Source organism: Syngnathus scovelli, chromosome 5 (assembly GCF_024217435.2).
Source record: "Syngnathus scovelli strain Florida chromosome 5, RoL_Ssco_1.2, whole genome shotgun sequence".
NCBI lineage: Eukaryota > Metazoa > Chordata > Actinopteri > Syngnathiformes > Syngnathidae > Syngnathus > Syngnathus scovelli.
In genome coordinates, this window is record NC_090851.1 from 12,828,156 (window position 1) to 12,838,789 (window position 10,634).

The window sequence follows — 10,634 nt, forward strand, 5'->3', positions numbered from 1 at the left end:
AATGATGATCTATAAAAAATGCGTCAATGCCACACAAGGAAACCAACCAATTTACCAATTATTCACAAATTATCAATTAACGCCTTTCCAATTTGAGGTCATCATTTGGAAGGTTGAGAACTGACACAACTACAATCAGCATGTGTCATAGGGTTTTAGTAGAGGTTTCTCAACGGGCACATATCGCCAAGATGAAATAAATCCACAGAATCAGAATGTGTTCACAATGCCACTCACACCCTATCCTTACTGGGAACAACAATAATAGTTGCAGTGACCTTATCAAAGCTATTTAATTACGCAGCAACACGCCAAACACATTAAGTCAGGGTACATGGGCCATGTGGGTGACTCTAAGCACACCTGCTGCCGAACATGTGAAGGTTAAGAAATACGATTCAGAGTAAACACGGCAACATAAACCAACCTTCAATTTGACAAACACTCACAAATGACTTTTAACATTACAAAATGTTTGTTGCATTCACGTACTTCAAGGTCACTCTATTACAAAAATCGAAGCATTAGAGCAGTAAGTATTGACAATAGTCAACGGACTGAAGCTTCACTTTACATGTATTTAGCAGCAGAATTTGGGTAAGTAAACAAATAAACAAGTAAATAAGTAAACAGCAGAATTTTAGTGAATGAATAAATAAATAAATAACTTCAATAGGGCATTAGGTTCGGTTCATCCTCGACTCTGTGCTCAAAATAATGCACAAAATTTGTAGTAGTGGTAAGCTGGTCGGCCTCATTGTCAAAAGGTTATGGGATCAAATCTAAAGCCCTCCTATATGGAGTTTTCATGCTTTGCTCTTACTACTAGTGTGGCTTTTCTCAGGGTACTCTTCACCGTTTACTAATTGAAATTCATCCATCCATTTTCATTTCATTTACAACACTGCCTATCCTGTTCAGGGGTGCCAGAGGCGCTGGAGCCTATCCCAACTTATATCGGGCGAAAGGCAGACTACACCCTGAAATGGCACATAAAGAGACGAACAACCATTCACACCCACATGCACACTGCCACTGAGCAGGAATCAATTCCACATTGCCCGCACACAAGTCAGCCGCGCGTACCCCTACACCATCAGCAATATTGCTAATTGAAATTCCAAATAAAAATTCTCGCATCTATTTAAAAGGCTAGCCTCATCTTTGAGCTTCGAAAGTCTTTCCAACTCTGTAAAACCTTTCCAGTCTTTCTTTCTACCCCCCATTCTAATTATGAATGTTTTGAGTCATTTTGATACCAAGAATAATCCACAGTTGGTTGCCACATCCAATAGTCTGGATCAAATCCTTTTTGGACAAAAATCTGAAGGCCCTGTCTGTCCAATGACATTTATACAGTATGTTTATGAGAAGAGTGAGCTGTGTGCACTCATACTCCCCTTCAGTGTGGCAGCCACGTGTTCAAAAATATTTTTGAAGTCTGTTTTTCTCTGCCTCCTTTACGCGTGTATTTATTTGTTTTGCTGAGGGGAAATTGTTTACGCAAAAGTCAGTCTAAACAGGGCAAAAAGCTGGACTGAAATCCAAGAATCTGAAACAATAAAATCCCTCTGACTTCATTCAGCACCACTGCAATAATAATTTCCACCTTGACCAAGATTTGACCCCCATTCTTTCAGATGTGTTGTAAACGGACCTGTTTTGTCTGGAAAGCCATAGTGTCTGTTGATTCAGTACATTGTCAACATTGCTTTTTCCTATTTTCATTGCCTTTGCTTGCTGTGATTGAACTCTGCATTGTGAAGAGTAACAGTTTTAATTTTTGCAGATTTGAATATAGCTCCTTTTATCAGCACATAATTCTCTGTACCTTTACTTTTTTTCAGGTTGTAATCATTAAAGTGAAGCTAGCATGAACTTTTACTTCTTACCCTTGGGACAAAAAATTGTTTTCTACTGGCATGATTCGTAAATCAGTTCATTTGTGTTTGTATAGGAAACGTGTGCGCCCTTGTGGAGCCACTATCGGGTTGTCAAGGATTTTCCCCCAAAACATTGAATAGAGAGATTATCAATATCAAAAAAACTGTGACTTTTGTAGTTTTAACGTTTAGTAAATATTTGGGGAAGAACACGTTTCCTGCAGGTGGAGGGTACACAAAATGAACAAATTCAGATGGTCCGATTGGGGTCAACAAAGATGTCGATGCATGTTGTGGCAGCGTTACCACCATCATGACCACCAGACAAAATGAAATGAAGAAGGCGATTAATTAGGTGATAGTTTAAAGTGTCTAGCATCTTTGCGGGTTGCTGAAGCAAAATCCTAATCTAAACAAAATCCCTTATAAATTAGATCCTGTCGGGGTAACGTTTTCATTTTTCATTTATGTCATGTTTGTCATCAGATCAGCAATTTCTACTCTCTGCTATTTCTCGTCAATTTCGCCTGGCACCAGTAAGCTTTTTCCCTCATCGAGTGTTGATTCTTGAATTTTCTCTAAGGCTTCTCTTGCAGCTGTGGCTGATGGCCCTGCCCTGATATGTATCACTGGTGTCTTTTTATCCTCCCCTGCCACCTACTTGCTGGTCTGTTTAGTCTGTAACTTCCACCATACCCATAGACCTGCATTCCAGTACTATTCCAGTGTTCATTGCGGTGAACCCAACCACCTGATTCTGCTTTTTCTTTATTTTAATCTTTTCCCTTGCTTTGCATTCAGCTTGACAGTGTACCATATATCTATACATCTTCAGGTGGTTTGCCGCTGGACCATGTTGCAACGACATGTTGAGTCTTCGTAGCTGGAATGCACCTGTGTAGTGAGTGATCACTGCAATCCATCTCTCAAAATATCCACACTCTCTCCTTTGTTATCCAATTACTTTATCTGAGGCCATTGGCTTTTTTCTTAATGGTTGTGCCGTGTTTTTTTTTTTTTGTTCAGTACAAATAACACAGTACAAGATATTGTATGTGCAGTTGGAGTTTTATATCCATCCGTTTTCTTATGATATGCGTATGCCTGCCTATATGCAGTCGGCAGGCCACACTTAATTGCTTTGTTCGGATCAACAATTTCAGTTAATTGTGCTTCTATTGGGTGTGGAGAGGGATGTCTATTGATGATCTCTCTGAAGTATTCTGTTCAGCGGTCTTATTATTCTGTGGTGAGTAGTCCTTGTTTGGTTTTGATGCGCGTGGTGTTTCTGACTTTTGGTTTGTTATTTTGTAAACTTGCCAGTTCTTCAAGGTAGGCTCTTTTGTCTCTCATTCTTAGCTTTTTAACCTGTTTGTTGGTATTTTGGTACTGGACTTGAGTTCTTACTTGATCCTTGCTGATTTAGTGTTATTTATTCTGGATTTTGAGTTTTTCCACTCTTCAATAGTCTGCCATGATTCCCTACTGATCCATTCTTTATGCTGTTTCCTTTTGTGTCCAATAGTCTTCTTGTTGCTTCCCTTGTATATTTCGACAATATTTGTCCAATGCTGGTCGATGTCAGTCTCACTAACATTGTCCGTTGTAGTACCGAAGAGAGTTTGGTATCTGTTCCAGAGTTGTATTGTGAATTTCTTCTTGATGGATGGGTCTTTCAGCATGCCGACGTTAAATCTAGGGCCACCTTTGGGCATCAGTCCTGATCTTTTTAACTTTAATTTGATGTCTGCTATTACAAGGTGATGGTCGCTGAAGACATCTGCTCCCCTTCTCACTTTGACAGCTTTCAATGAACGTCTCCATTTGCTATTGATCATTAGGTGGTCAATCTGGTTCTGGTCCCTCCCATTTGGTCAAAGCCATGTCAGTTGAATGATCAAGTTGTTGGATAGACAGAATGAAGCTAGTCTGTTGACTATATGAAGATCTTGGGTAGGTCTTCTTTGGACTTCAGATTGCAAGATGTTTACATTAAAAAAAAAAGCAAACGGCAATACAAGCATTTAATTGCTCTTAATAATTACTACATTTTTGACAGCCCACAGGAATACCAAATTGTATGACCGCCTCCAATAAAATTCCTCGGGAAGCTGGTGGTGCAAAGAACTGAGTCCTGAGCACCAAAACCAAACTCAAGTTTGGAAATGTACAAATTTATTTTATGTATTGTGCAATGACAAAAGCTTTTCTATTCTACTCTTGTTCGTGTGATTGACTGGCACAGGAACTGATTAGTTGTGACACATTAGATATTATCCAAGTAAATGAACGAGCAAAGAATAAGAGATTCTATGAATTATAAAGCCAAAGGCAGCAGAGTGAAGAACTAACTGGCATGTTTACCCACTGAAAGTATGAGGCAGCGTGCCCTCACAGCCCGGCACAACCCCCGTCATCATGGAATGGTGTCACGTTCCATTTACCTAGGAAGTCAGATCACTGTCATAGTATTGACGTCAACATCGAGTTGCACATTTATTCACATCATAGTATTGACGTCAACATCGAGTTGCACATTTATTCACATCAACATTTATTCACAGAGAACAGGACACCAGTTCTTAAAATAAAAATAAGAAAATTAAGTGTTAGAAATTAATATGTATCGATGTTACATATAAGATTGTGTTAATTTATGAACGTGCATTTGCTAGTTTATACACACACACACACACACATGCTGTCATGAATGAATGAATGAATGAACGAATGAATGAATGAATGAATGAATGAATGAATGAATGAATGAATGAATGAATGAATGAATGAATGTTAGTCATTGTCGTAAAATGTCCAAATGTTCTGCTTTTATTATCCATGCGTATAAAAGTAGACAAAATGCTTGGTACATTTTTTTTTTTTTTTTTTTAGAGAGTTTATATTTTTATGAGATGTGCAACATTCTAAATTGCAGGAGTGCTTATCTTTCTACGGAAACAACTCAGCACTTCATTTATAATCCAAATAAACAAGCACCTTGTCATGAACATATTACCCACGTGTGACGTAAATTACGCATATTCGCAGCAGAGAAAGAAAGGACGACGCGTCTCGATTGTGTTATCTGAAGTTTATGACTAAACATAGCCGGCATATGTCGATGCTAAAAAAATATGACCACAAAAGGTTTAACGTTATGTCAAACGCCACATATTTTCGTAGCCTACAGCATTAGGTCACGTTGTCTGATAATAAACTGCTTCAAAATTCTACTGCACTACAGGTGTCGCATAAACGCACCGTTTCAAATAGAAACTACTTCAGTACTCAGCAACAGTCTTACTTAGAAAGGAATTTAAACAGAAATGTAAGTATGATGGACTCAATATGGTAAAATAAATACTAATGCACTACCACTTGGGGTTGCTATGGAAGCCGTTTTGGATGTGGTGGGGATCAGTCGAAGCTTTGGACGTTGCATGGGGTCTCTTCGTGGTCTGACTACTCTCGAGTCGGACCGATTTTGCAGAAAATAGCAACGTTACACTACAAAACTCTCATTTAAACATTATGTATGTATATACTTCTGTACATGCAGACAGTATATAAATTAAATTGCTAAAATGTAACTTTCTACAATATTACACTTTGTAATGCAATGTACACGGTGGTGATTTTACAATTATTTGAGACTTGAAAATTAATAGTTTGTGTCAAGTAAATTCACTAAACTAAGCATGTAAAATTTAGTTTATTTAGTGATTAGCGGCTAGCGCAGATGCAAATATGTTCACATTTACTTGAACAGAAGTGTAAAGAAACAACTTTGTTAAATCTACTCAAGTAAAAAAGAAATTGACTACAGGCACTGATGTACTTGAAGAGTAAAAGTAAACTATTTTTGCAGGATGTTTCATATGCCCAAAAGCACAGAATGTGCTACTGCAGCTTTTTCATCTCAGTCTAATCTATTTAATTTAAATGATGAGAGGCATTGGAACTAATGTAACAATAAACCTTTTTTGAAAATGTATCAAGTCAAAAGTACAGATACTGGTGTTAAATGTAACAAATAAAAGCAAAAAGTAGCCTGATGAGTATGCAGTATAGTAAAAAGTACGTGGGAAAGAACTAATCAAGCACATTTGTACACCGTTCAGAGGTTGTGGGTTCAAATCCACCCTCCGGCCTTGCTACGTGGAGTTTGCATGTTCTCCCTGTGCCTGCGTGGGTTTTCTCCGGGTACTCCGGTTTCCTCCCCTATTCAAAAAAGCATCCATGGTAGGTCAAGTGAAGAATGTAAATGGTTGTGAATGTGAGTATGAATGGTCGTTTGTCTATATGTGCCCTGCAATCTGGCACCCATTTCAGGGTTATACGCAACCTCATGCAGGTAGCTGAGTTAGGTTTCAGCACACCGTGACTTCAGCGAGGATAATTGGTCCAGAGGATGGATGGATGGATGGATGGATGGATGGATGGATGGATGGATGGATGGATGGATGGATGGATGGATGGATGGATGGACAGTGATTAGCGCATCTGCCTCATAGTCAAGAGGAAGGTCCAATATCGGAACCTCCGCTCAGGCCTTACTCTATGTTGGGGTGGGCAAACTTTTTGACTTGCGGGCCGAATTGGGTTCCAAATTTTGACCGGGGGTCCGAACCAGGAGCAGATGGATGTAGTGTTTGTGTGAAGTAATATAAACGACCTGTAAAGGTCATTGCATAAAAGGTTTTGGCCTTTAGTAGGTAGTAAAGCATGGATATTCAAAAAAGGTTTTTTGAAAACAAATGCATTTATTAACAGCATTAAAAAAAAACATCCCTAAAAAACTGCTATCAGTGATTCTCATAAAATACGACACTGTTATTATGAATAACAGTCTCCATCACTTCAGTGCCTGCAGGTCAGATGTATGTTTATCTTATGAGATCACATCAAACGGCAAACATTCTGACCAAATATATCATCTTAAAGAATCGGTGAAAGCATACATCCAAATAAAGTAATCAAAACGGCAACACGGTGAGGGGTATCTGAAAATCAGAGCAGAGTTTTAACTCACAAACACCTGGTAAGAGAGGTGAGGAAACGGGAAACACTTCCTTAAAGTAAGCCTTAAGAACTTTACAGGTTAAGATTAGTCACAAACAGGTGGCGCATCAATGTCCTTGAGCATCCTGCATTGTTTGAAAATGAGAATGGTCGCTAGTTTCAATCCCTGCTATTTGTACAGATCACATTCAAAATGCATTTTTTTACAACAAACTTGAAAGCCTCCCCTTCATTTTCAGTGGGAACAGTGTTGTTGGTCTCCCTTTTTTTGCTAGTGTGTCATAGTCTGGAGTAAAATTTGTTGTGGCAATTCTTAGGAGAGATCCGAGGTGTTGGTCCGTTTACCTAGATCTGTGACGGGTTGATGTTGACGTTCATGTGGCTGAACGTCACGTCGCGTACGTCGAGCCAAATTGGCCACTCTTTTTAAACACTCGGCACTGTGTCCACCTTGCTTTTCCTTGGGCGACTCATTTTAATGGAAGGATTCCAGGGGAAGGTTTGTGGGTGGCTTTAGCGTAAAACTGTATCCGAAAGCTCGGCGCGCAAATTACAAGAATGCTGTCGTCACAGCCCACGCTCTAAATTCGGCACTGATACAAATAGAGCGCGAGTGCGCCATTTCCGTACTAGTGAGTACGTACACGCACTTGTGAGCGTGCACTGAGCTTTCTGACACGGCTTCCGGTAGTAAATGCACAGGCGGGTGGTTCCCCATCTACTGGGGAAACGCAGTCATTGCAGGCAAAATGGCCGAAAAAGAAAAAAAAAAATTAATACAATTTATTTAGGGTTGGCGGGCCGGATTAAACGGTCCCGTGGGCCGGATGTGGCCCGCGGACCGTAGTTTCCCCATACCTGCTCTATGTAGTTTCCAATTTCTCACCTGGACTTTTGTGGGTTTTTCATGCATGTAACATGTTTATTGAATGCTTATTTATTCACTCATTTTCTCTAAGTGTGAGAAAATCTTTTATCAAATAAAATGTTGGGGGGGCTTAACTGGTGGGCCAATATAACACCCCCTCGGGCTAGTGTAGCGTCATCCCTGAAATTAGAAGTGTTTTGTAGTGTATGATGTGTATTTGTTAGCATGCAGTGGTCATTTGGCTAACACGTCTGCCTTGTTCTGAAGTTTGGGTTCAATTGTCAGTTGCTCCCTTAAAACAAAAACTCTGTCTGTACGCTTGTTTTTCCATACAACCCCTAGTGAAAATTATAGAATTACCAGTCTTGGAGAATCTTTATTCAATTGTTTCAATCATGCAACTAGAACTAATCTAGGAAAAATTATGGAATCACTTAATTCTGAGGAGAGAATTATGACATTATGGAAAAACAACAACAAAAGAACACTTCAAAATGACACAAATATATTGTCTGGCTTTTTTTTTATATATATAAGAGCTTGTAGTCTCAGAGGCATAGACTTAATGTGTGATAAACAGAACTCTTCATCATTCTGTTGTTGTCAGATCAGTCTCTTGTCCTGGACCATTTTCTTAAACTTTCACCAGATAGAAAAGATTTTCAGTTACATTGAGAAATGAACCATTTGCAGGACTTGACATTGACCGTATGTGTCTTTAAGGAATGTTTTGACAATTTTTACATTACGGCTAGATGTGTTATTGTCTTGAAAAATGATTTACTCATTACCGAATCTCCTTGTTCCACATTCAATTGATAGATAAAAAAAAAAAAAAAGGATCCAAATCTAAATATGTATATTATGCTTAGCCTGTTCGCCTCACAGTTCTGAGGTGTTTGATCTCAGCTTTGGCCTTCCTGTGAGAAGTTTGCATGTTCTCCCCGTGCTTGCGTGGGTTTTGTCCCATACATGGTAGGTCAATTGAGCACTCCAAATTTTCAGTAGGTGTGAGTGAATGGATGTTTGTCTACATGTGCCCTGCGATTGGCTGGTGACCAATTTAAGGTGTTCCCCATCGACCGCCCAAAGACTGCTGGGATAAGCTCCGGCAAGCCCATAACTCTGGAGAAAAAGCAGTCCGGATGATGCATGCGAGCCATATGACTCCATATGACTGTTGAAATGTTTTCTTCAGGCAGTCATTTTCTCAAATCTTTTTGGATATGTAAATCCTATTTCCTTTACGTGGTTTCTAATAGTTCGATCACAGGAGCTGAATCCAGTTTCCTTCCATTTGTTCCTCATTTGTTCTGCTGTGCATTTTGTAGTTTCTAGTAAGAGGTTGTTTTAATTTTTCTGTCTTTACCAAACCAAATCAATTTGTTCTTGGTCCAGATTTTATCACTGTTGATTGTGAATAACCATTTACCTTCTTTGAGAAGTTTGCTAATCTTCTCCTTTGTTTCTCATGTTGGAGCCATGATTCATGTTTTATGCAACAGCTCTTCCAAGGTGTGATCACTCCTGTTTAACTGCAGCCAAACAAGCAGAGCTAATCTGGTGTAGTTGTTAGTTTTGGGAATGGAAATTTACCAGTTGACTCCATGTTTTACGCAAGGTTGGGTACACCTTAAACTTGTTGCCGACCAGTCGCTGTGAGTTCAATTTTCCTTTTGATGCATTTCATTGCTGGTACTACATGCAAACTACAAGAGGAAAATCTCTCTTACCTAAACTGACTGATGGCTTTTGATTATCCTGATTTATTTTGAACTATCTGTTAAACTCACTCTATGAAATTGTAGGTCAACATCATGACATGTACTTAATTCGGACCTATTTCACACCACTGGTGTTTTTGTTGCCTTTTTTAGAGTGACAGTCAAATATGATCTGTTCTTTTCATGCCCGCTGGGCATATTAAAAGTAATGCCTGGAAGTTGTTAACTTGTAAATCTCCACGACAGCATTCTGCAAAGTTCACTTCTAGTGCCAGGACAGTGCCCATTGTACATTGTTATTTTTGCCAGTTGTGTGTAATGTTTGTTTAAAGTTTGATCAGATGACGCCAATGAATTCTGTTAGTGTTTAATATGTGCATTCATTGACTTGGTTTTTGACGATATTGTTGGTCAGACTTGTAATCATATTAGAGCATGCAAACACTGCATGAGCAGAAAGTCAAAAAGGTAAGAAAAATATATAGTAAACGATTGGTTGCCCCTATCTGAAACTGTTCTTTCACACCAAATTCATCCAAGAGTGACCTTGCTTTCTGCACTGTAACAGAAAAGGCCTTAATTTACCCTAACTGCTCCCAAACAGACAATTGTCCTGAAGTCTTACCAACTTCTTAAGAAATGTGTCTTAATTCCTGATCAAACGTAGCATTATATGATAGGATGAGTGTGTGTAAGGCAGATATTAAAATTGAAATGTTTATCTCGTGTCAAACACAAGGCCCGGCCGGGGTCTAGATGCGTTTCAAAGTGAAAGTAGAGAGCTTGAGGTACATTTCTTTTGTGAACTCTATTCTTCAGTGCTGTAGCAACGTTTCTTCCCATGTGATTTACTTAATACTTCATGCATTAAACCATATGGAGAGAAACAAGGAGGGCTTTGTGGAAGTCTTGAGAAAGGAGGCACTCACATCCACACAGTACACACCAATCAAACTGTAAGGAAGCAACACAGTACAGGCAGCCTGAGAGAGGAGATGTTTTTCTCCTATATGTTGTGAGCGTGTGAGGTTTTTGGTGCGAGGTGTCAGGCTGGCTGTTCAGTCACTGTCAAACACAACAGGTAGGTGAGATGTTGTGTTAAGATGTTAATTGTATTCCTATGTTATTTATATATAC